Consider the following 22,980-nt stretch of genomic DNA (forward strand, 5'->3'; position numbering starts at 1 on the left):
CCTGAGAGAAGAGAGCAACCTCCTCCTGGCCACAACCTCCCCTCAGGTAGTTGTAGACAGCAATGAGGTCTCCCCTGAGCCTCCTCTTCTCCAGGCTAACCAATCCCAGCTCCCTCAGCCTCTCCTCGTAGGGCTGTGCTCAAGGCCTCTCCCCAGCCTTGTCGCCCTTCTCTGGACACGCTCAAGCATCTCAGTGTCCCTCCTAAACTGGGGGGCCCAGAACTGAACACAGAACTCAAGGTGAGGTCTAACCAGTGCAGAGTACAGGGGCAGAATGACCTCCCTGCTCCTGCTGACCACACCATTCCTGATGCAAGCCAGGATGCCTCTGGCTCTCTTGGCCACCTGGGCACACTGCTGGCTCATGTTCAGGTGGGTATCAATCAGCACCCCCAGATCCCTCTCTGTCTGGCTGCTCTCCAGCCACTCCGACCTCAGCCTGTATCTCTCCATGGGGTTGTTGTGGCCAAAGTGCAGCACCCTGCACTTGGAGCTATTGAACCCCATCCCCTTGGACTCTGCCCATCTGTCCAGGCAGTCAAGGTCCTGCTGCAGAGCCCTTCTGCCCTCCAGAAGTTAACAAACTTAAATGGAAGTCTGACATCAAAGGTCATGCCTTTTTTCTGCATGGACCAGAAGAGTTCCATGCGTGTTGATTCAGAACGATGCCAAAAATTAACTGGATGATCTAAATGAGCTGAAGAGGTGGAATTTATGATTCACTGTAAGGGTGACAGAACACTGGAAGAAGCTGCCTAAGGGGGTTGTGGAGCCTCCCTCTCTGGAGATACTCAAAACCTGCCTGGAGGCATTCCTGTGTGATCTGGTATAGGCGATCCTGCTCCGGCAGGGGGGTTGGACTGGATGAGCTTTCAAGGTCCCTTGCAGCCCCTGACATTCTGTGTGCATGATTAAGAGATCATGTGAATGTTTTGGGGGGGTTTGTTTGTTTGGGGGGGGGTGTTGTTTTTTGTTTGTTTGGGAATTTGGTTGTTTTTTTGCTTTGGGGGGTTCTGTTTTGTTGGTCAGTTTGTTTTGGTTTTTTTTTGGGGGTTTGTTTTTTTTTTTCCCCCTGTTTGTTTTTAAATGTTCATTTAACTAGTACTGCAGTGTTGCAGAAATCTGTTTAGCTTGCCACAGGAACGTGGTCAAGGCCCCACAGATCAATGTGATCAAGGTGATGCCACATGGACTCCAGACAATTCAATGTGAATTATGCCAGAGACCTTTACTGATCGTTTCAGCTCTCAATATATCCCTCAGGGCATAAGGCACTTGCCTATACATTAGCATAATTAGTCAAGGACAACCCACTCCATCAGCATAAACCACACCTTGTTTTCCTCATTAACGAGGTGTCTGTTATATATCCTGTCTGAGATAAGGTAGCCAGCAGCTGGTGGGAACCAAGGTCAGCATCTGCCTGTTACTATCCTTCTTCACTTTGCAATCCCACACTGCAGAGTACTGCAGAATCCAGCTACTATCCCAGGGATACCCAAGAAGAACACAGACTCTAGTCCAAATTATAACTGGAAAGGATTTCTCCAGCTGTGAATTGATTCCTCATTTATGGTTGTAAAAGGATCCAAATAGATCTGAGTTTTCTTCTCAATTCTTTGAGTCTGAGAGGATAGTTGACAGGCTGTAATTACAGCCTGCATGTGTTTAATTTGGGTGGAAAATTGCTAAGTACCTTTAACAGCTGGCAGCAGCTAAGTTTCTCCAGTGAGGAGAGAGATAAGGGTGGTAGCTCCCTCTTTCTTACCTGGAGGACCTTGGTTGTGGACCCTCCACAGGTAGAGATTACCTCAAACAGGAAAGAAAGGCATGGTGAGAGAGACTTCGGAGGGACACAAAGGATTTTGTTGTTGCTGCTGTAAAATGGGGACCTGCAACCTTTTGCATTGCATTTTACAGATGGATTCCTACAGACCCATGAGCACTGCTGTAACTGGGTGAGTGAAAATGTTGTCCCCCACAAGACAAAGGGCCTGAATTAGTGCTTTGTTATCTCAGAACTGTGTACATTGCTGTCAAGTGCCAGCAAAGAAGAAATGCATGATTTGCAGACTTTAAGTTCTGAAAGTTTGCAGGCAATGTGGAGATGTCAGGATGTTTCTGCTTCAGGATGTTTCTGCTTCTGTGTAACATGAACAAAGCTCAGATTAGGGGTGGTTTTATTTGGAAACTTGACAGTAATTGCAGGAGTGCAGGGGAGGACAAGGCAGATGGACAGAAGAGTAAGGAGAGAGAAAAACAGTGCATACAGTGACAAAAGAATCATAGAATCAGTTAGGTTGGAAGAGACCTCCAAGATCATCCAGTCCAACCTAGCATCCAGCCCTATCCAGTCAACCAGACCATGGCACTAAGTGCCTCATGCAGTCGTTTCATGAACACCTCTGGGGACAGCGACTCCACCACCTCCCTGGGCAGCCCATTCCAATGCCAATCACTCTCTCTACCAACAACTTCCTCCTAACATCCAGCCTAGACCTCCCCTGGCACAACTTGAGACTGTGTCCCCTTGTTCTGTTGGTGGTTGCCTGGGACAAGAGACCAACACCACCTGGCTAAGGTCTCCCTTCAGGTAGTCGTAGATAACAAGGAGATCACCCCTGAGCTGCCGCCTCCTCTCCAGGCTGCACACCCCCAGCTCCCTCAGCCTCTCCTCACAGGGCTGTGCTCCAGGCCCCTCACCAGCTTTTTTGCCCTTCTCTGGACATAGAATCATAGAATCAGTTAGGTTGGAAGAGACCTCCAAGATCAGCCAGTCCAACCTAGCACCCAGCCCTATCCAATCATCTAGACCATGGCACTAAGTGCCTCATCCAGGCTTTGTTTCAACACCTCCAGGCACAGAGACTCCACCACCTCCCTGGGCAGCCCATTCCAATGGCAAATTAGGAAAAGGTGGGTTTGAATTACAGTGCTGACCCATAATGAAGGTTTTGGTTAGAAACTACAAGCAAGGTAATGTACTTATTTTCTTCAAACTAAAGAGAAGGGCAACTATCAGCTAGACAATCTCCTTTCCAAATGCTTTCTGTACTTTCTTTCACTCAGCCATTTTGAACTGAACAACACTATTTTTGTTCTACACATGATAGGATACTTGTTACCCTAGGACAATGTATTTCCTAATATTTATCCTCGTAGAGTGAAAAATAGAGCTAAATGTTGAAATGCCCAGGAAATTAAGTTTACTTTCTACTGGCATGACCTTGTCTAACACGATGGGCATTGTATCACGATGCTATAGTGTCCTCAGGAGAGAGATGCCTCATTTTTTATGTGGCAGGAGAGCTGCTTTCAAGGTGAAAGATGTTCAATGTTAAATCATAAATTCAACCACCCTACTCTGTCACAAGAAACAAATTCAATTTTACAGTAAAAATTGTACCCTGAGTATCTGTGCTACTGAAATGGAGATGGGGTGGTGATAAATGACACGGGGGCAATAGATGTCAGACCTTCTATGTTATATGAGCTCAACTGACAGTAGTACCAGACACACAATGAAGTAAAAGGAAATTAGAGTATGCTCAGTAGCTTGTAATTTATGTGTGTGAATACCCAATTTTATCCCCATTCAGCCTAATTGTTGACCAACATCAGAATCATAGAATCAAGCAGGTTGGAAGAGACCTCCAAGATAATCCAGTCCAACCTAGCACCCAGCCCTAGCCAGTCAACCAGACCATGGCACTAAGTGCCTCATCCAGGCTTTTCTTGAACACCTCAAGGGATGGTGCCTCCACCACCTCCCTGGGCAGCCCATTCCAATGCCAATCACTCTCTCTGAGAAGAACTTCCTTCTAATATCCAGCCTAGACTTTCCCCGGCACAACAGAAAGTCCACCTGGCACTTTACTCCCTCTTTACAAGCAGCAAGAAGGCAGACTGCTTCTGTGTCAATTTACCTCCCTTACTGATGCCCTTACAGGCAAGTCCTTGCTCCAGCTGCACCAAGAACCAGTTTTAACTTCCAAGGACAATTAATTACTTCCAAAACATTTTCCCCTGGTGATTTCGCCCATAAAAATTAACCTGGTAGGGTACATTATTTAAGCATGATTTCAAAGCAGAATTCATATCTCAGTAATATCAGAACCAATAGATCACTCTGTAATGAAATCTGTCATGGTTTGAGGGGTTCCAGGTTCTTCCAGAGTCCCTAAGAAAACTACAAAGACCAAGATCCATCCCAGGAGATGAACTGGACGCCCTCAGATACTGCAATTACGTTACTCCATCCCATAATCCTGCTAATACTTCACAAGTAAGTAGCAAAGTCAATTTGTTCTCTTTTCTGCCTGCCCTTCCAGAGGGATCTTATCTGAGTAACTAGGTAACCACATAGGCCAGCAGCCTGCAAGGCAACAGGCTGCAGTGAATTTCAGCCTGTTTGGGGGCTGAATGGGAGACAATAGAGGATGGGAGAAAATGAGCACTGGGGGGTTTGGTGGTGGTATTTGGTTTGCTTGAGGGGAAGGTTCTCTGGGGAATTCTCACATATCCTTGTTATGATTTGGGAGTTACCCACCCCCAAAACAGAATGAAATCACCCTGACTAGACTCAGCCAGATGAAAGGTAAGGAATGAATTGAGGTGCTGGAACATGTCCAGAGAAGGGTGACGAAGCTGGTGAGGGGCCTGGAGCACAGCCCTGTGAGGAGAGGCTGAGGGAGCTGGGGGTGTGCAGCCTTGAGAGGAGGAGGCAGCTCAGGGGTGATCTCCTTGTTATCTACAACTACCTGAAGGGAGGCTGTAACCAGGTGGTGTTGGTCTCTTCTGCCAGGCAACCAGCAACAGAACAAGGGGACACAGTCTCAAGCTCTGCCAGGGGAGGTGTGGGCTGGAAGAATTTCTTGCCAGAGAGAGTGATTGGCATTGGAATGGGCTGCCCAGGAAGGTAAAGGACTCACTGTCCCTGGAGGTGTTGAAGAAAAGCCTTGATGAGGCATTTACTGCCATGGTCTAGTTGACTGGCTAGGGCTGGGTGCTAGGTTGGCCTGGAAGAGACCTCAAACCTGATTGATCCTATGATATGCCAGTATTCACACACGTAGTCTACTCAGCAGATGCTCACTGATGTGAAGTGTCACCCTTCCATTTCCACTAGTGGCACTGCAGCAGTTTGCACCAACTATTGAGTAGCATCAGAAGAATTTCTTGAGAATCAGTGAGCTTATTCATCACCAGATATTTCCCAGACACCTGAAGTTATGGTTGTCCAAAGTTTATTCAAATAAGGAAGATGCTTTCAGCTTCGTATCAGAATAGCATCACCTTGGAAGTTGTTGGCAGAGAGAGTGATTGGCATTGGAATGGGCTGCTCAGGGAGGTGGTGGAGTCACTGTTCCTAGAGGTGTTCAAGAGAAGACTGGGTGAGGCACTTAGTGCCATGGTCTAGTAGATTGGCTAGGGCTGGGTGCTAGGTTGGGCTGGATGATCCTGGAGGTCTCTTCCAACCTGGCTGATTCTATGATTCAGATTCAAGTGAAATCCAGGTGCAGAAATTTTTTTCAGACCTTGTTTTTTGACCTTCCTTTGAATATTAAGGTCTAATGTGGTGGGTAATAAGCTTGATGGTTAATGAAAATAATTTTAATGAGCATATCAAGTGAGTGCAATTAAAATCTAGATATAAAAATAATATGCCATCCTAATTAGTAGCAAAATCTTATTTTTCAGAGTATGCTTAATAAGGATTTTTTAATGGTTTTTCAGGCTTGGGTTCTTTTTTTAAAGGTTGACTGAAAATATAGGCCACTCCACACTGAGAAAATCATACCAATGATATTAATTTTACCCTACTTAAGCTTCAGTGGTTACCTAAGGCTCTTAGTTATGTTTGATCCAGCTAAATTATTATTTATTTATTAATGTTTTTCTGCACTTTCTTCATTAATGAGCCAGCTGGTTTGGTTTGTTAATATTCATATCAGTAAGCTTCACTGTTTCTTGATTGATAAGTAGTTGAATTAATACAGGATATTTTGAGTTCCATTTTTAGTCTTAGTTGCAATACACTGTGAGTATGAGGACTAAATACATCAGCTACTCGATGACTAAACAGAACTGCAGAGGGACCTGGACAGGCTGGATGGGCAGGCAGAGGCCAATGGGATGGGATTTAAGACGGCCAGGTGCAGGGTTCTGCACTTTGGCCACAACAACCCCAAGCAGCACTACAGGCTGGGGACTGAGTGGCTGAGAGCAGCCAGGAGGAAAGGGACCTGGGGGTACTGATAGACAGTAAGCTGAAGATGAGCCAGCAGCATGCCCAGGTGGCCAAGAGAGCCAATGGCATCCTGGCCTGCATCAGGAACAGTGTGGCCAGTAGGACAAGGGAGGTTATTCTACCCCTGTGCTCAGCGCTGGTCAGGCCACACCTTGAGTACTGTGTCCAGTTCTGGGCTCCTCAATTCAAGAAGGATGTTGAGGTGCTTGAAAATGTCCAGAGAAGGGCAACAAAGCTGGTGAGGGGCCTGGAGCACAAATCCTATGAGGAGAGGTTGAGGGAGCTGGGGGTGTGCAGCCTGGAAGAAGAGGAGGCTCAGGGGTGATCTTATCACTGTCTACAACTACCTGAAGGGGCATTGTAGCCAGGTGGGGGGTGGCCTCTTCTCCCAGGTAACCAGCAATAGAACAAGGGGACACAGTCTCAAGTAGTGCCAGGGTAGGTATAGGCTGGATATTAGGAAGAAGTTCTTCACAGAGAGAGTGATTGGCACTGGAATGGGCTGCCCAGGGAGGTGGTGGAGGCACCGTCCCTGGGGGTCTTCAAGAAAAGCCTGGCTGAGGCACTTAGTGCCATGGTCTAGTTGATTGGATAGGGCAGGGTGATAGGTTGGACTGGATGATCTTGGAGGTCTCTTCCAACATGGTTGATTCTATGATTCTATGATTTAAAGGTCTAGGAGTCTGTATGAAAGAGAAGGAAGAGTTGACCTACACTGCCTCTCTATAGGCACTTTTATTTCAATCCATGCTGTCATAAAGACAAAAAGCTGTAGCCAGGTGGGGTTGGTCTCTTCTGCCAGGCAACCAGCAACAGAACAAGGGGACACAGCCTCAAGGTGTGCTGGAGGAGGTCTAGGCTGGATGTTAGGAGGAAGTTCCTGGCAGAGAGAGTGATTGGCATTGGAATGGGCTGCCCAGGGAGGTGGTGGAGTCGCTGTCCCTGGAGGTGTTCAAGAAAAGCCTGGCTGAGGCACTTAGTGCCATGGTCTAGTTGACTGGATCGGGCTGGGTGCTAGGTTGGACTGGATAATATTGGAGGTCTCTTCCAACCTGGTTGATTCTATGTGAAAACACTGTGCTCATGCTGAAGCAATGTTGTCCTAAGCAGCTTAGCTGGGAAGCATTTCACACAAATAGCAATTGATCATTAAAACTGAAGTAGAGAAAGCTAAGGTTAAACAAAAAGCATTTTAGCTCTTATCAGGATAGCTAAATATATTTTTCATGCTGGAAAAACTTGTTTAGACATTGAGTAGCTGATGTATTTAGTCCTCATACTCACAGTGTATTGCAAACTCAGATAAACCTGATAAGTGAAGACACATCTGCTGAATAGGGACAGAGTTTGTCATTTTTCTCCTGAGGTAATGACTACCTCCTCATCCTACTCTGCTTCAGCAGCATCCAAAAGACTTCTGCATTCGTATGCAAAGTGACAGAGCAAGTTGTTCTGCTTATTTATTCTGGATTGGTAGCACTGAGCCTGTCTTTTTTAATGATGTATGGCCTTACTTTGGTGGTTGTTAATCTAATGATGGACTAACTCCCCAGAGGTTACAGACACCATTTTCTGTGTTTCTAGCTAGCTGCCAAGCGTCACAAATCACTGATGAATGTTTTGGGCTTCCCCCTCCCCCCACTCACCCAAGCTATGTGCACGTTTGTATCGGTGTGAAATTACAACTGCAGCTTGAAAAAGAGCAATTTCCTGGCAAGGCATCTTTGAAGTCTTATTTGCTTCATTCACCAATTAGATGACATTGAAAAGAAAAATAATTAATTCAGGAGAGCAACAAAATGCAGTCCTGACTTTGTGATGAGAAGAGATGCCATCCAGAGGGACCTGGGCAGGCTGGAGTGGTGGGGACAAGCCAACCTCAGGAGGTTCAACAAGACCAAGTGCAGTGTCCTGCGTCTGGGTCAGGGTATTCCCAAGCACAAATCCAGGCTGGGCAGTGAGTGGCTGGAGAGCAGCCCTGAGGAGAGGGACTTGGGGGTGCTGGTGGATGAAAAGCTCAACAGGAGCCAGCAGTGTGCACTTGCAGCCAGGAGAGCCAAGCAGAGCCTGGGCTGCAGCAGAGAAAGTGTGGCCAGCAGGGCCAGGGAGGTGATTGTCCCCCTCTGCTCTGCTCTGGTGAGACACCACCTGGAGTACTGCATCCAGTTCTGGAGCCCCCATTACAGGAGGGATGTGGAGATGCTGGAGTGTGTCCAGAGAAGGTGCACAAGGATGCTCAGAGGGCTGCAATCTGGAGACAGACTGAAAGAGTTGGGGCTGTTCAGTCTGCAGAAGAGGAAGCTGTTCAATATGAGAGTGGTGAGAGGCTGGAATGGGTTGCCCAGGGAGGTGGTTGAGGCCTCATGCCTGGAGGTGTTTAAGGCCAGGCTGGCTGAGGCTCTGGCCAGCCTGATCTAGGGTAGGGTGTCCCTGGGCATGGCAGTGGGGTTGGAACTGGATGATCCTTGTGGTCCCTTCCAACCCTGACTGATTCTGTGAAGTTTCTCAAGTGAGAAGTAAAATCAAACTCCATTGCTTAAATATGTCTGTGGATTCAGTTAAAAGCACAAAAGAATCTCACTGTGTTTCAGGCAGTGTGCTCCAGCATGCTGGAACTTCATCTGGCTGACACCTGGCTGGGCAGTTTCAAAAGAACCTCCAGATAATTGGGAGAAAAGATTTGTTTCTAAAGTACTAGTCAATGCATGTCCTGAAAGCTACCTAGAAGGTAAACTATATACACATATAGAATCAACCAGGTTGGAAGAGACCTCCAAGATCATCCAGCCCAACCTAGCACCCAGCCCTATCCAGTCAACTAGACCATGGCACTAAGTGCCTCAGCCAGGCTTTGCTTGAAGACCCCCAGGGACGGTACCTCTACCACCTCCCTGGGCAGCCCATTCCAATGCCAATCACTCTCTCTGACAACAACTTCCTCCTAACATCCAGCCTATACCTACCCTGGCACAACTTGAGACTGTGTCCCCTTGTTCTATTGCTATAGGATAAAGTTAGAAGTTTTGCACTGATTTCTCAGGACAATGACTACATTCTCCAGTATTATAAAGCATAGAAGTATTTAGCCTGGTAATTTAATTGATAAGTAGCTAATGGTTGTCAATACAAGTAATTCAAAATCCCTTACAATCACAAAATCAGTTACAAAATCACATGCCTGAAATAGAGTATTTATGCAAAGTAAAAATAACACTAATATTATAGCATCTTTATTTTTTTTTAACATGCATTTATAATGCTGTCATGAGCAACACTTGGATTTGAAGTTAGTGTTCATAGGGCATACCAGAAAAGAGTCTTCAGCTTTCACCATCACATTATGTAAAACTTGTTATTTTAGTAAAAAAACCTGCAGCTTTGCATTGATGTCCTGCTGGCCTGCTTGCTTGCTGTGGCCAGTGTGTTACCTGTGATGTTATCATAGAATCAGCCAGGTTGGGAGAGACCTCCAACATCATCCAGTCCAACCTAGCACCCAGCCCTAGCCAGTCATCTAGACCATGGCACTAAGTGCCTCACCCAATCTTCTCTTGATCACCTTCAGGAACAGTGACTCCACCACCTCCCTGGGCAGCCCATTCCAATGCCAATCACTCTCCCTGGCAACAACTTCCTCCTAACATCCAGCCTAGACCTCTCCTGGCACAACTTGAGACTGTGTCCCCTTGTTCTATTGCTGGTTACCTGGCAGAAGAGATCAACCGCACCTAGCAAAAGTCTCCCTTCAGGTAGTTGTAGACAGCAATGAGGTCTGCCCTGAGCCTCCTCTTCTCCAGGCTGCATACCCCCAGCTCCCTCAGCTTCTCCTCACAGGGCTGTGCTCCAGGGCCCTCACCAGCTTCATTGCCCTTCTCTGGACATGTTCCAGTCTTATTGATTTCATTCATGCACTATTTTTATATACTTCTGATTTCTTTTTTGGCTGAATATTTTCTGGTTTATGGCCAATATGTGTTCTAGTGACACTCAAGTTTTCATTGTCAGCACTTGGTGTTGGGAATGCAAAATAATATTGTAGATTTATCACATTAGAAATAAGGTTCCACTACTGAAGCTGTTAAAGTGTCATAGAATCAACCAGGTTGGAAGAGACCTCCAAGATCATCCAATCCAACCTAGCACCCAGCCCTATCCAATCAACTAGACCATGGCACCAAGTGCCTCAAGCTGTGCCAGGGGTAATTTAGGCTGGAGGTGAGGAGAAAGTTCTTCACTGAGAGAGTCATTGGACACTGGAATGGGCTGCCCGGGGAGGTGGTGGAGTCGCCGTCCCTGGGGCAGTTCAAGGCAGGGTTGGACGTGGCACTTGGTGCCATGGTCTAGCCTTGAGCTCTGTGGTAAAGGGTTGGACTTGGTGATCTGTGAGGTCTCTTCCAACCCTGATGATACTGTGATACTGTGCCCTAGTGTCTCATTTTCCACAGAGATCTCAACCCCTGCTGTAGTTTTATTTCATATCATTTGCTCTCTGTCAGTGGAATATCTGCGTATTAATATTCCAGGAAAAAAAAAACAAACCAACCAACTCCAAATAGAACAAAACAGTAACTTGAAAGGGTACACTGGCACAGAAGGCTAGATGGGGAAAAAAAACCCAGGAAAGATTCTTCTTCTAGAAGTTCATTGCAAATGAGGTGATGCTAATTGTAGCTGTCTCTGCATAAACACTCAGATGAAGTGTTCAAAGGCATTTGGAAGGATTATTTATTGAAGATAATGCTATGACCCAGTTCAGTCTCTGAAATCTAAGGAAACTGACTGGTTTAGTTCTCCAAGACAGGCCTTCAGATGAACTACATTAATTTATTCCAATCACAATATAAACCCTTACAACTATAATTCATTAATGGTGTGTACAGGGTTAACCCTTCAGGGGGAGTAACCTTGAACCTGACCCTAGGTGGTCTTGACCCTTCCCCAGGAGTGGCTCTGAAGACTACCAGGTGATGGTTAACCCAATCCTCCTTCCTGTCTAAAGATCCATAAAAGCAGGGGGACTTGCTGCTTTTGGCTTTCTCTGCTCCCTGCTTCTCTGCTTACCAGCATCACCATCCTGTTCCTGGTTCTCTTTGTTTTACCATGTGGCCATCACCCACGAGGTGGACAAAGCCATCACCATCAAAATCTGGTTGTATTTACACATTTTGTTTTTCCCTTCCCTATACCTTTGTAACTTCCCTACCTCAGATACCTTCTTTTTAACTTCCAAATCGAGTGACTTTTATTTATTTGGGTGTGCTTACCTTTCCCTCTCTACATCTAATTCCTCTCTTTTGGGAAAGAAGAGGGAAGAGCACTCTACAGATTGTTATTTGGTTCTATCAAATTTATTTAAGTCTCTGGGAATTTAAATTAGAGACAGGTTGGTACTGATGCTTCATGTTGTAGCTGTTACTCTACAGTAAGTGTTCTGCTGCTACAATTCTATTAATCAGAAGCAGATAATGAGAATGATAGAGAACACAGTGAACTGATGGTATTGGGGTATTTGCTTCACACAAGGTATTTCTTAAGTGTGCAAGTGTCACACTCATACAACCATAGAATCAACCAGATTGGAAGAGACCTCCAACATCATCCAGTACAAACTATCACATCAACCAGACCATGGCACTAAGTGCCTCATCCAGGGTTTGCTTCAACACCTCCAGGGATGGCAGCTCCACCACCTCCCTGGGCAGTCCATTCCAATGCCAGTCACTCTCTCTGCCAACAACTTCCTCCTAACATCCAGCCTAGACCTCCCCCAGCACAACTTGAGACTGTATCCCCTTGTTCTGTTGCTGGTTGCCTGGCAGAACTATAAGTTAGGACATGTCTGTGAGTTGAATATAATTTATGAAATTAAGTTTTCAAAAGCAATGCTACAAGGGCCAGACTTACTTATTGCTTAAGGTTTTTTTTTGCTATGATTCATTGTTTCCTGAGTTCAAGACAGATGTTGAGGTGCTGGAACATGTCCAGAGAAGGGTGATGAAGCTGGTGAGAGACCAGGAGCACAAATCCTATGAGGAGAGGCTGAGGGAGCTGGGGATGTGCAGCCTGGAGAAGAGGAAGCTCAGGACAGAGCTCATTGCTGTCTACAACTACCTGAAGGGAGGCTGTAGCCAGGTGGGGTTGGGCTCTTCTCCCAGGCAACCACCAATAGAACAAGGGGACACAGGTTCAAGTTGTGCCAGGGGAGATCTAGGCTGGATGTTAGGAGGAAGTTGTTGCCAGAGAGAGTAATTGGCATTGGAATGGGCTGCCCAGGGAGATGGTGGAGGCACCGTCCCTCGAGGTGTTGAAGAAAAGCCTGGCTGAGGCACTTAGTGCCATGGTCTAGTTGATTAGACAGGGCTGGGTGCTAGATTGGACTGGATGATCTTGGAGGTCTCTTCCAACCTGCTTGATTCTATGATTCTATAAGGAAAAGGGAGGAATAGACTGAAGTTAATCTAAAGAATAAGGATACTGAACACAAGGTACTGTGGGAATACATTGCACCTAGTAAATAAAAGCCTGCTCTCTGTGGAATACCCTCAATATGGTATCTTCACCTTTCATTAACACAGAAACAAACAAATTAAAAGCTATCCCCACTGCTCTGAAGTTGGTCCTTGTATTTTATCTCTAACCAATAAACAATGAGTGTAAAAGGACATAAAAGATTGCCACAGTGGATAGTCCTACATTAAAGACCTTAGTGAATCATATAAGTTTATTAAGTTTCATTTATGGCTCCATTTGTTAGTTCTTTAAGGTGATAATGTGCGTTTGGTATTTTTTCAGGAGATCTGATGAAAAGAAGATTTGAGTTTAAACAAGATTGGAGAGAAGGTTTTTGAGATGAAGCACAAAAAAACCCAAGTTGACATCTGCCCTGCTTCAATCAGGCTTTAATCAGGCTGAGCTGCTCGGTTTAAGCATGTAAGTGGAGTCATCCTCTCATTAACTCACAACTTGTTGACCCTTCCTGGGTGTGTTACAGTAGCATGTGGAGATAACAAATACATATTTTTTGTTGCTATATGTATGGCTAAAGTGTGATAGCATAATACTGAGAAGCAGCTAATCATGAAAGTAAGATGTTATCCCAAAAGAAGTGCATTTATTCAGTCTACAATGAGAAGTTGAGCAGAATTGATTTCAGCCTAAAGGTATTTTTGGTGATGTTTTGTCATTTATTTGTTTTCTGTTTCTTTTGTTTACTCATTTTGTTGTTTGCTGGGTTTAGATAGAAAAAGAGTTGCTTAGGTAACCCCTTTTCTTGGGCCTTAGGAGAATGAAAGATGTCTGTTGAAAACTCATCATATTTCCTCAACTCAGAATTGCATCTTCCAGAATTTAACTAGTTCATAGAATCAGCCAGGTTGGAAGAGACCTCCAAGATCATCCAGTCCAACCTAGCACCCAGCCCTAACCAATCAACCAGACCATGGCACTAAGTGCCTCATCCAGTCTTTTCTTGAAGACCCCCAGGGACGGTGCCTCCACCACCTCCCTGGGCAGCCCATTCCACACAGTAGAGGAGAGACATCAGCAGGCCTAAACTGGGGAAGAATATAACCATTGAAACAAAGGTAAGGCAGTGATCTTTCAGTGTTTATTAGCAAAGGTTTATTATGTCTACAATGTAATATATATTATTATTGGCTAACAATTTATCATGGCACAGCAATGTGCCCTTGTGGCCAAAAAGGCCAAGTGGATCCTGGGGTGTATTGGGAATAGTGTGTCCAGCAGATCAAGAGAGGTTCTCCTCCCCCACTACTCTGCCCTGCTGAGACCTCATCTTGAATACTGTGTTCAGTTTTGGGCTCCCCAGTTGAAGAGGGACAGGGTTCTGCTGTAGAGAGTCAAGCAGAGGGCTATAAGGATTGTTAGGGGACTGGAGGGCATGCCTGATGAGGAGAGGCAGAGAGACTTGGGACTTTTTAGTCTGGAGAAGAGAAGATGTAGAGAGGATGATAAATGTTTATAAATACTTGAGGGCTGGTCAGGAGCAGGGGGACAGGCTCTGCTCACTGCTCCCTGGGATAGGACAAGGAGCAATGGGTGTAAGCTGCAGCACAGGAGGTTCTGCCTCAACACAAGGGGGAACTTCTTTACTGTAAGGGTCAGAGAGCACTGGAACAGGCTCCCCAGAGAGGTTGTGGAGTCTCCTTCTCTGAAGCCTTCCAAGGCCTGTCTGGATGTGTTCCTCTGTGATCTGTGTTAGATAGCATTGTCCTGCTCTGGCAGGGGGATTGGACTCGATGATCTGCTTGGGTCCCTTCCAACCCCTAACATCCTGTAAGCCTGTAAGTGCCTCAACCAGTATTTTCTTGAACATCTGCAGGGACAGTGACTCCACCACCTCCATATTTGACTAAAGGCATTTCCTCTTTATTACTTGCGTTATCCTTTCTGCCATGATTTGAAAATGAGTTTAATATTTTCCTTTGTCTGGCCCATTTGTGTTGTAAACTTTCTGTTCTGTAACAATTCCAGAGGTGTTAAAACTCTCTTTCAAATATACATATATATATTTAGTGAAGAGCAGGATTGTATGTAGGTTAAAATGCACAGAGTAAGTTTTAATTGCATTTTGTTGCAAGGGGGGGGGGGGGTGTTTGTTTGTTTGCACAGATTAAATAAGGACTGCAACAATGTTGTGTAAATCCTTCAGAAGTTTGCTGAAGACAGCAGTATACTCTGCAGTTTATTTCTCTTTTAATGTCTTAGAAAAGCACTTCAATTCTCATTCCCTAACGGCTTACTGGGGGAGCTCAGGAAAGGACAAGACAAGCAGAGGGAAGAACATGTAGAAAGCTAAGCAAACGTGGTGAGCAATTTCAATTCATAGTACTGCAGTGCTGATGTTCCTTATATTCTCACAATAAGCTCAGGCAAGGAAGGTTGTAAAATCAAATCCTTCATAAGTGTCTTGGTTCTAGTTTAAACTTCCCAGAGGCTCAAGATATAGCTAACAGAACCAATGAAATAATAGGATGCTTTCCATTCTCTCCTCCTCCCACCTCCCCTCCTGCCCTCATCCCCCTGGAAAGCAAGGGATTAGATGTAGAGAGGAAGAGGGTAAAACACCACAACCAAATAAATAGTGTTGCTTCAGTTGGAAGTTAAAAGAAACATCTTTAACAATAAATAAAAGGTATTTAAGGTATGGGAGTTACAAAGAGGTATAGGGAAGGGAAAACAAGATACATATATATATATATCCAGAATGATGGCAATGGATGGAGGTAGAATCAGGAAGGATTTGTCCATCATGTGGGAGGATGGCCACATGGTAAAAATGGGAGCAGCAGGAACGAAGGACGGTACAAGCAATGAGCCAGCAGTGTGCACTTGCAGCCCAGAAAGCCAACCAGAGCCTGGGCTGCATCAGGAGGTGTGTGGAGGTTGAGGAAGGTGATTCTCCCCCTCTACTCTGCTCTGGTGAGACCCTACCTGGAGTACTGCATTCAATTCTGGAGCCCCATTACAAGAGGTATGTGGAGATGCTGGAGCATGTCCCAGTAAGGGCCATGAGGATGCTCAGAGGGCTGTAGCACCTCTGCTGTGAGGACAAACTGAAAGAGTTGAGGCTGTTCAGTCTGGAGAAGAGGAGGCTCTGAGGTGACCTTCTTCTGGCCTTCCAGTATCTGATCATCTAGCTCAAATCCCCCTGCCATGGGCAGAGACACCCTACTCTAGATCAGGCTGGCCACAGCCTCAGCCAGCCTGGCCTTAATTGCCTCCAGGCATGGAGCCTCAACCACTTCCCTGGGCAACCCATTCCAGGCTCTCACCACTCTCACAATGAACAACTTCCTCCTCACTTCCAAGCTGAATCTCCCCACCTCCAGTTTTTACTCCATTCCCCCTAGTCCTGTCACTGCCTGATATCCTGAAAAGTCCCTCCCCAGCTTTTTTGTAGGCCCCCTTCAGATGCTGGAAGGCCACAAGGTCACCTGGGAGCCTCCTCTTCTGCAGACTGCACAGCCCCAACTCTTTCAGTCTGTGCTCATAGCAGAGCTGCTGCAGCCCTCTGAGCATCCAATATGACTGTAGCACATTGATCTTCAAAAGATTGTAATACTTCTCTGTAATACTAGCAACGTGACCCCTACAGATTAATGTCTGTTGCAAACAACTCTATTTATGACTGACCCAATTACTTAAGAGCTCTAACTTGTTAGATGGAGAAGTTTAGAATTCTCTTTAGATTCAGCTACTGATCTGTGTTATTTTGGACAAATACAATCAGACCTCCCTGGGGATCGATATTCAGCTGATTTAGATTTACAATTAGAGCAGAGCTTCTGTCAGTGCTGGAGAAGGTAAATGACAAACAAAGCACAGGAACAAAAAGCCCAAGAGCATTTGCAGTGCTTGCTGCTGGAATTGTGTCATTCTCTGGATTCCCTCTGAGGAGACAAAGCTGCTGAAGTAAATGCCATCTCTGCCCAGCCTTAATCTACCTTAAAACTAAACCTTATTGAATATTTCAGCTCAGAAGATGAACATTTGCTTGAAAAAGCCTTGAGGCATTTCTGTGAAACCTGTAAGCCTCTCCAAGCTTGCCTTTACTGTCACTCCAAAATCCACTCCAGAGAAATGACCACCTCATCCCCAACTGCTCATTCCCAAGCTTTTGTCCAAGCCTGACCATAGGTTGGCCCAGAAGCAGCCACACTAAACTCATCCAAAAAAGCAAACTAAGGTGTTGCCCCTGTATAGTGCAGGTGAAAGCCTCTGCCTCACTCTTGCCAGGCAGTCCAGAAACACTGCTGGTTTGCATTAATTACCACTGTCTCTTGCAAGTCTTTCAGTTTTAAATGGATGTCAATTAATAGTTGGTGATTATTTCTCAGTCAATGTTTAGTGTGGTTAGCCATTTAACACCTCACTCAGCACCAGTGTTTTTGATAGCATTTTCAAGTAGTCCTCAGGGCTACAGCTCTCTGTATTCAACCCCTTGGCCTGCTCTGGGCCACTGTGATGATAGAATCATAGAATCAGTCAGGTTGGAAGAGACCTCCAAGATCATCCAGTCCAACCTAGCACCCAGCCCTGTCCAATCAACCATACCATGGCACTAAGTGCCTCAGCCAGGCTGTACTTGAATGCCTCCAGGCACAGCAACTCCACCACCTCCCTGGGCAGCCCATTCCAATGCCAATCACTCTCTCTGACAACAACTTCCTCCTCACATCCAGCCTATAGCTTCCCCAGCACAACTTGAGACTGTGTCCCCTTGTTCTGTTGCTGCTTGCCTGATGGAAGAGACCAACCCCATCTGGCTGTAACCTCCCTTCAGGTAGTTGTAGACAGCAATGAGATCTGCCCTAAGCCTTCTCTTTTCCAGGCTGCACACCCCCAGCTCCCTTAGCCCCTCCTCACAGGGCTGTCTTCTAAGCCTCTCACCAGCTTTTTCACACTTCTCTGGACACCGTCCTCTCTTGAATTGAGGAGCCCAGAACTGGATACAGCACTCAAGGTTTGTTTTGAATCAGGACAGCATTGTTCCAGTGGGTAGAAAAAACGAATGACAAAGCATTGTAACAAGCAGCAGTTCAAAATACTTCTCAAAACTTGCTGCAAAGGTAATTAATATATCAAATTAAAGGTACAAAATAAATCAGTGTATACTTAGCCACATCTTTTTGAAGGCCAGCCTTACATAATGCTGGGCTGTTGCAAGCTCCTTATGAGCAGTGACATTTTAAGGCAAGTACTGACTTTTTCTCTTTCCATTTACCCTGCAGAATGCTTACTTCTCCCCTTGCCCTTTTCAAGCAGGTTGGCATTAATAAAATAAAGGGAAACAGTGAAAAATGCACAGTAGGAAAAAGAATTTGTAAAACTTAGCTGATAAAAGAACCCTACCATATGAGGCATAGGTCCTGATGTGCAGTTTCTGATGTTCATTGATGGGTTGCTGTGCTGTATATTTCTGACCCCAGTGCAAGGTGGATATCTGACACTAATAATTTAAGAACACATTAGAATCTGGGTACAGCTTTGTTTAATCATATCTCTTCAGCAGTGTTCACCATAGCTACCCTGGCAGTAGGAGAAGTGTCAAGGAAGATTGCACTCTGTATTCCCCTACATTATGCTGGACAGGGATGAATACCTTCCTGCAAAGGCACTGTTGATCTCTGCTTTTCTTTCTTTGGGCTTCCTACCTTATCATCTGAAATTATCTGCTGCAGATTGCACAGTCCTAATGCCACCAGCAAACACAGCTTGAACAAAGATACATAGTGTGATGGTTTGGGTGATCCCTGCCCCCCCACACTTTAGAAATCACCCAGACTAGACTCAGCCAGCTCTGGAAATATGAATGAAGCTTATATTTGCAGCTGGCACAATAAACAAGCAGATAGTTACAGTATAAACAGTTATAGACAGAAATAGACAAGGGAAAGGGTAGTACAGAAATACAACTCCCCTCCCAGAAACCTGAGTCCCCAGGAGGGGCTCTCAACCACCCCTTCACCTTCCCCCTACCCTTCTCAACCTTACCCCAGTCCCAAGGAAGAATGGAGGTTTGGCCAGGGAGTTTAGAAAGCAAAGTGGATTAGAAAAGAAAACAGAGGGTGAGGTTAGAGATGCAGCTCAGCCAGCAGCTGAGTGTGCCCCTGCGTCAGCAGGCTAGTTGGAGATTAAGATCTTCATAAATTGCTTCCAAGCCCAACCATTCAGTGATTCACTGAAGTGTAGGTTATTGAACAAGTGGAATCCAGAATTAATGACAAATAGATTACTGCAGCTCTGAAACAAGATGTTCTCATTCAGTGCACATTTCGTGAATGCAAAAATGTTAGAGTTTAAGCAAGCATGTAGGGCTCTTTGGAAAGACAGTGATATCATTAAATGTTCAGTTGTTGATCTGTTGGAGGGTAGGAGAGCCCTGCAGAGGGATCTTGACAGGCTGGATGGGTGGGCAGAGGCCAATGGAATGGAGATTTAACAAGGCCAAGTGCAGGGTTCTGCACTTTGGCAACAACAACCCCAAGCAATGCCACAGGCTGGGGACAGAGTGGATGGAGAGCAGCCAAGCAGAGAGGGACCTGGGGGTGCTGGTAGAGAGTAGCTGAACATGAGCCAGCAGTGTGCCCAGGTGGGCAGGAGAGCCAATGGCATCCTGGGCTGGATCAGGAACAGTGTGGCCAGTAGGACAAGGGAGGTTATTCTTCCCCTGTACTCAGCACTGGTCAGGCCACACCTTGAGTGCTGTGTCCAATTCTAGGCTCCTCAATTCAAGAGAGATGTTCAGATACTGGAACTTGTCCAGAGAAGGTCAACAAAGCTCTGCAAGGAGAGGCTGAGGGAGCTGGGGGTGTGCAGCCTGGAGAAGAGGAGGCTCAGGGGGGACCTCATTGCTGTCTACAACTACCTGAAGGGAGGCTGTATCCAGGTGGGGTTGGTCTCTTCTGCCAGGCAAGCAGCAACAGGGGACACACTCATAAGTTGTGCTGAGGGAAGTATAGGCTGGATGTTAGGAGGAAGTTGTTGGCAGAGAGAGTGATTGGCATTGGAATGGGCTGCCCAGGGAGGTGGTGGAGTCACCATCCCTGGAGGTGTTCAAACAAAGCCTGGCTGAGACACTTAGTGCCATGGTCTGGTTGACTGGATAGGGCTGGGTGCTAGGTTGGACTGAATGATGTTGGAGGTCTCTTCCAACCTGGTTGATTCTGTAATTCTATGAGTTTAGAGGTAGACCTGCACTAGTATAAATCATGTCATTTGACTTAATTATACAGAATGAGTGCTTGCTGTTATTATCTGATTATTAACCCCCACATGAGCTATTTACATCTCAGGCTTGAGTAATCAGCATTATGATTACCTGCCTGTTGTGGTAATAATTAAGTAGAAAAGCCAGCAGCAAAATAATGAGATTTTTAATATTCTTTTTTTGGTCAGATACAAGGAGCATAGAGTCTAATAATCTGTCTAGCACAGAATGCAATTAAGATTAATTTTTAAGAGGCTTTTTTATCACTTAGAGTTATTTAATTTTTTTGTTTGGTCAGAGAGAAGCTAATTTGTTTAGAACAAAATATGCTGAAGTGTTTGATTATAATACAGAAGACTTCACACCTTGAGTGATGAGTTCATATCTGGGCTTCTCAATTCAAGAGAGATGTTGAGATAGTGGAACGTGTCCAGAGAAGGGCAATGAAGCTGGTGAAGGGCCTGGAGCACAGCCCTGTGAAGGGAAGCTGAGGGAGCTGAGGGTGTGCAGCCTGCAGAAGAGGAGGCTCAGGGGTGACCTCATTTCTGTCTGCAACTACCTGAAGGGAGGCTGTAGCCAGGTAGGGATTGGTCTCTTCCATCAGGCAAGCAGCAACAGAGCAAGGGGAAACAGTCACAAGTTGTGCCTGGGGAGGTGTAGGCTGGATCTTAGGAGGAAGTTCTTGGCAGAGAGAGTGATTGTGTATGTTCCCATACACAAGGGTCGTAAGGAGGAGCCAGAAAACTACAGACCTGTGAGCCTGACCTCAGTGCCAGGCAAGGTCATGGAACAGGTCATCTTGGGTGCCATCACAAAGCACCTACAGGATAGCCAAGGGATCAGGCCCAGCCAGCATGGGTTTAGGAAGGGCAGGTCCTGCCTCACCAACCTGATCTCCTTTTATGATCAGGTTACCCGCCTGGTGAATGTGGGGAAGGCTGTGGATGTAGTCTACTTGGACTTCAGCAAAGCCTTTGACACTGTCTGCCACAAGAAGCTCCTAGCCAAGCTGGCAGCTCATGGTTTGGACAGATTCACTCTGTGCTGGATCAAGAACTGGCTGGATGGCAGAGCTCAGAGAGTGGTGGTGAATGGTGCCACATCCAGTTGGCAGCCAGTCACAAGTGGTGTTCCCCAAGGATCAGTGCTGGGCCCAGTCCTGTTCAATATCTTTATTGATGATCTGGACGAGGGCATTGAGTCCAGCATCAGTAAGTTTGCAGATGACACCAAGCTAGGAGCAGGTGTTGATCTGTTGGAAGGTAGGAGAGCCCTGCAGACGGACCTGGACAGGCTGGATGGGTGGGCAGAGGCCAATGGGATGAGATTTAACAAGGCCAAGTGCAGGGTTCTGCACTTCGGCCACAATAACCCCAAGCAGCACTACAGGCTGGGGACTGAGTGGCTGGAGAGCAGCCAGGAGGAAAGGGACCTGGGGGTACTGATAGATAGTAAGCTGAAGATGAGCCAGCAGCGTGCCCAGGTGGCCAAGAGAGCCAATGGCATCCTGGCCTGCATCAGGAACAGTGTGGCCAGTAGGACAAGGGAGGTTATTCTTCCCCTGTACTCAGCACTGGTCAGGCCACACCTTGAGTGCTGTGTCCAGTTCTGGGCCCCTCAATTCAAGAAAGATGTTGAGGTACTGGAACATGTCCAGAGAAGGGCAACGAAGCTGGTGAGGGGCCTGGAACACAAATCCTATGAGGAGAGGTTGAGGGAGCTGGGCCTGTTTAGCCTGGAGAAGAGGAGGCTCAGGGGTGATCTTATTACTGTCTACAACTACCTGAAGGGACATTGTAGCCAGGTGGGGGTTGGCCTCTTCTCCCAGGCAACCAGTAATAGAACAAGGGGACACAGTCTCAAGTTGTGCTGGGGGAGGTATAGGCTGGATGTTAGGAAGAAGTTTTTCACAGAGAGAGTGATTTCCCATTGGAATGGGCTGCCCAGGGAGGTGGTGGAGGCACCGTCCCTGGGGGTCTTCAAGAAAAGACTGGATGAGGCACTCAGTGACATGGTCTAGTTGACTGGCTAGGGCTGGGTGATAGGTTGGACTCGATGATCTTGGAGGTCTCTTCCAACCTGGTTGATTCTATGATTCTATGATTCTATGATTCTATGATTGGCATTGGAATGGGCTGCCCAGGGAGGTGGTGGAGTTGCCATTCCTGGAGGTGTTGAAGAAAAGGCTGTCTGAGGCACTTAGTGCCCTGGTCTAGTTGATTAGACAGGGCTGGGTGCTAGATTGGGCTGGATGATGTTGGGGGTCTCTTCCAACCTGATTGATTCTATGATCCTATGATATGCCAGAAGAGGAAGGTATTGCTTACATGCTAGCCATATTTATGCCAGTATTCACACACGTAGTCTACTCTGCAGATGCTCACTGATGTGAAGTGTCACCCTTCCATTTCCATTGGTGCACTGCAGCAGTTTGCACCAACTAATGAGTAGCATCAGGAGAATTTATTTGAAAATCAATGAGCTTATTCATCACCAGATATTTCCCAGACACTTAAAGTTATGGTTGTCCAATGTTCATTCATATGAGAAAGATGCTTTCAGCTTCTTATCAGAATAGCATCACCTAGGGCAGAGTTATGTCTAAAGGGAAATGACAAAAGCTTGCTGACTGTGAGCACTGGAAATTAGATTCAACAGTGCTCTAAGAAATATACTGCAAAGTACTAATACTACTAACACAGCAAATATGTTAGAGTACAGCATGTGGCCCTGATCTGGAAATACTGAAGCATGAGCTCATTTTCACTGGAGTAGTCCTTTGGGATTAACTTCATAAATTCATCTGGAATTCTGCAGCTGGTGAGCATTTTGGAGGATTACTTGTAAGTGTTCCTTTTGCCAGCATATTAAACTCCTGCTCTATCTCCTAACTTTTTTGCCATTACTACCAGGTTAAGCATCTTTTGCTCTAGTTCTTTGGTATTTCCTTCTCTCAGTGGTGACATAGAATCATAGAATCAACAAGGTTGGAAGAGAT

The 22,980-nt window shown here is 46.0% G+C and overlaps 1 long non-coding RNA gene across 1 annotated transcript; it reads left to right on the forward strand.

The window, feature by feature from the left end:
* The first annotated feature begins 4,169 nt into the window (after window positions 1-4,169).
* On the forward strand, window positions 4,170-13,594 carry LOC135180290 (uncharacterized). The gene is made up of 3 exons (XR_010304367.1): window positions 4,170-4,285; window positions 13,043-13,180; window positions 13,532-13,594. It is a non-coding gene; the product is annotated as an uncharacterized LOC135180290 (long non-coding RNA).
* The last annotated feature ends 9,386 nt before the right edge of the window (window positions 13,595-22,980 follow it).

The sequence above is a fragment of the Pogoniulus pusillus genome, chromosome 13 (genome assembly GCF_015220805.1).
Source record: "Pogoniulus pusillus isolate bPogPus1 chromosome 13, bPogPus1.pri, whole genome shotgun sequence".
Lineage (NCBI taxonomy): Eukaryota > Metazoa > Chordata > Aves > Piciformes > Lybiidae > Pogoniulus > Pogoniulus pusillus.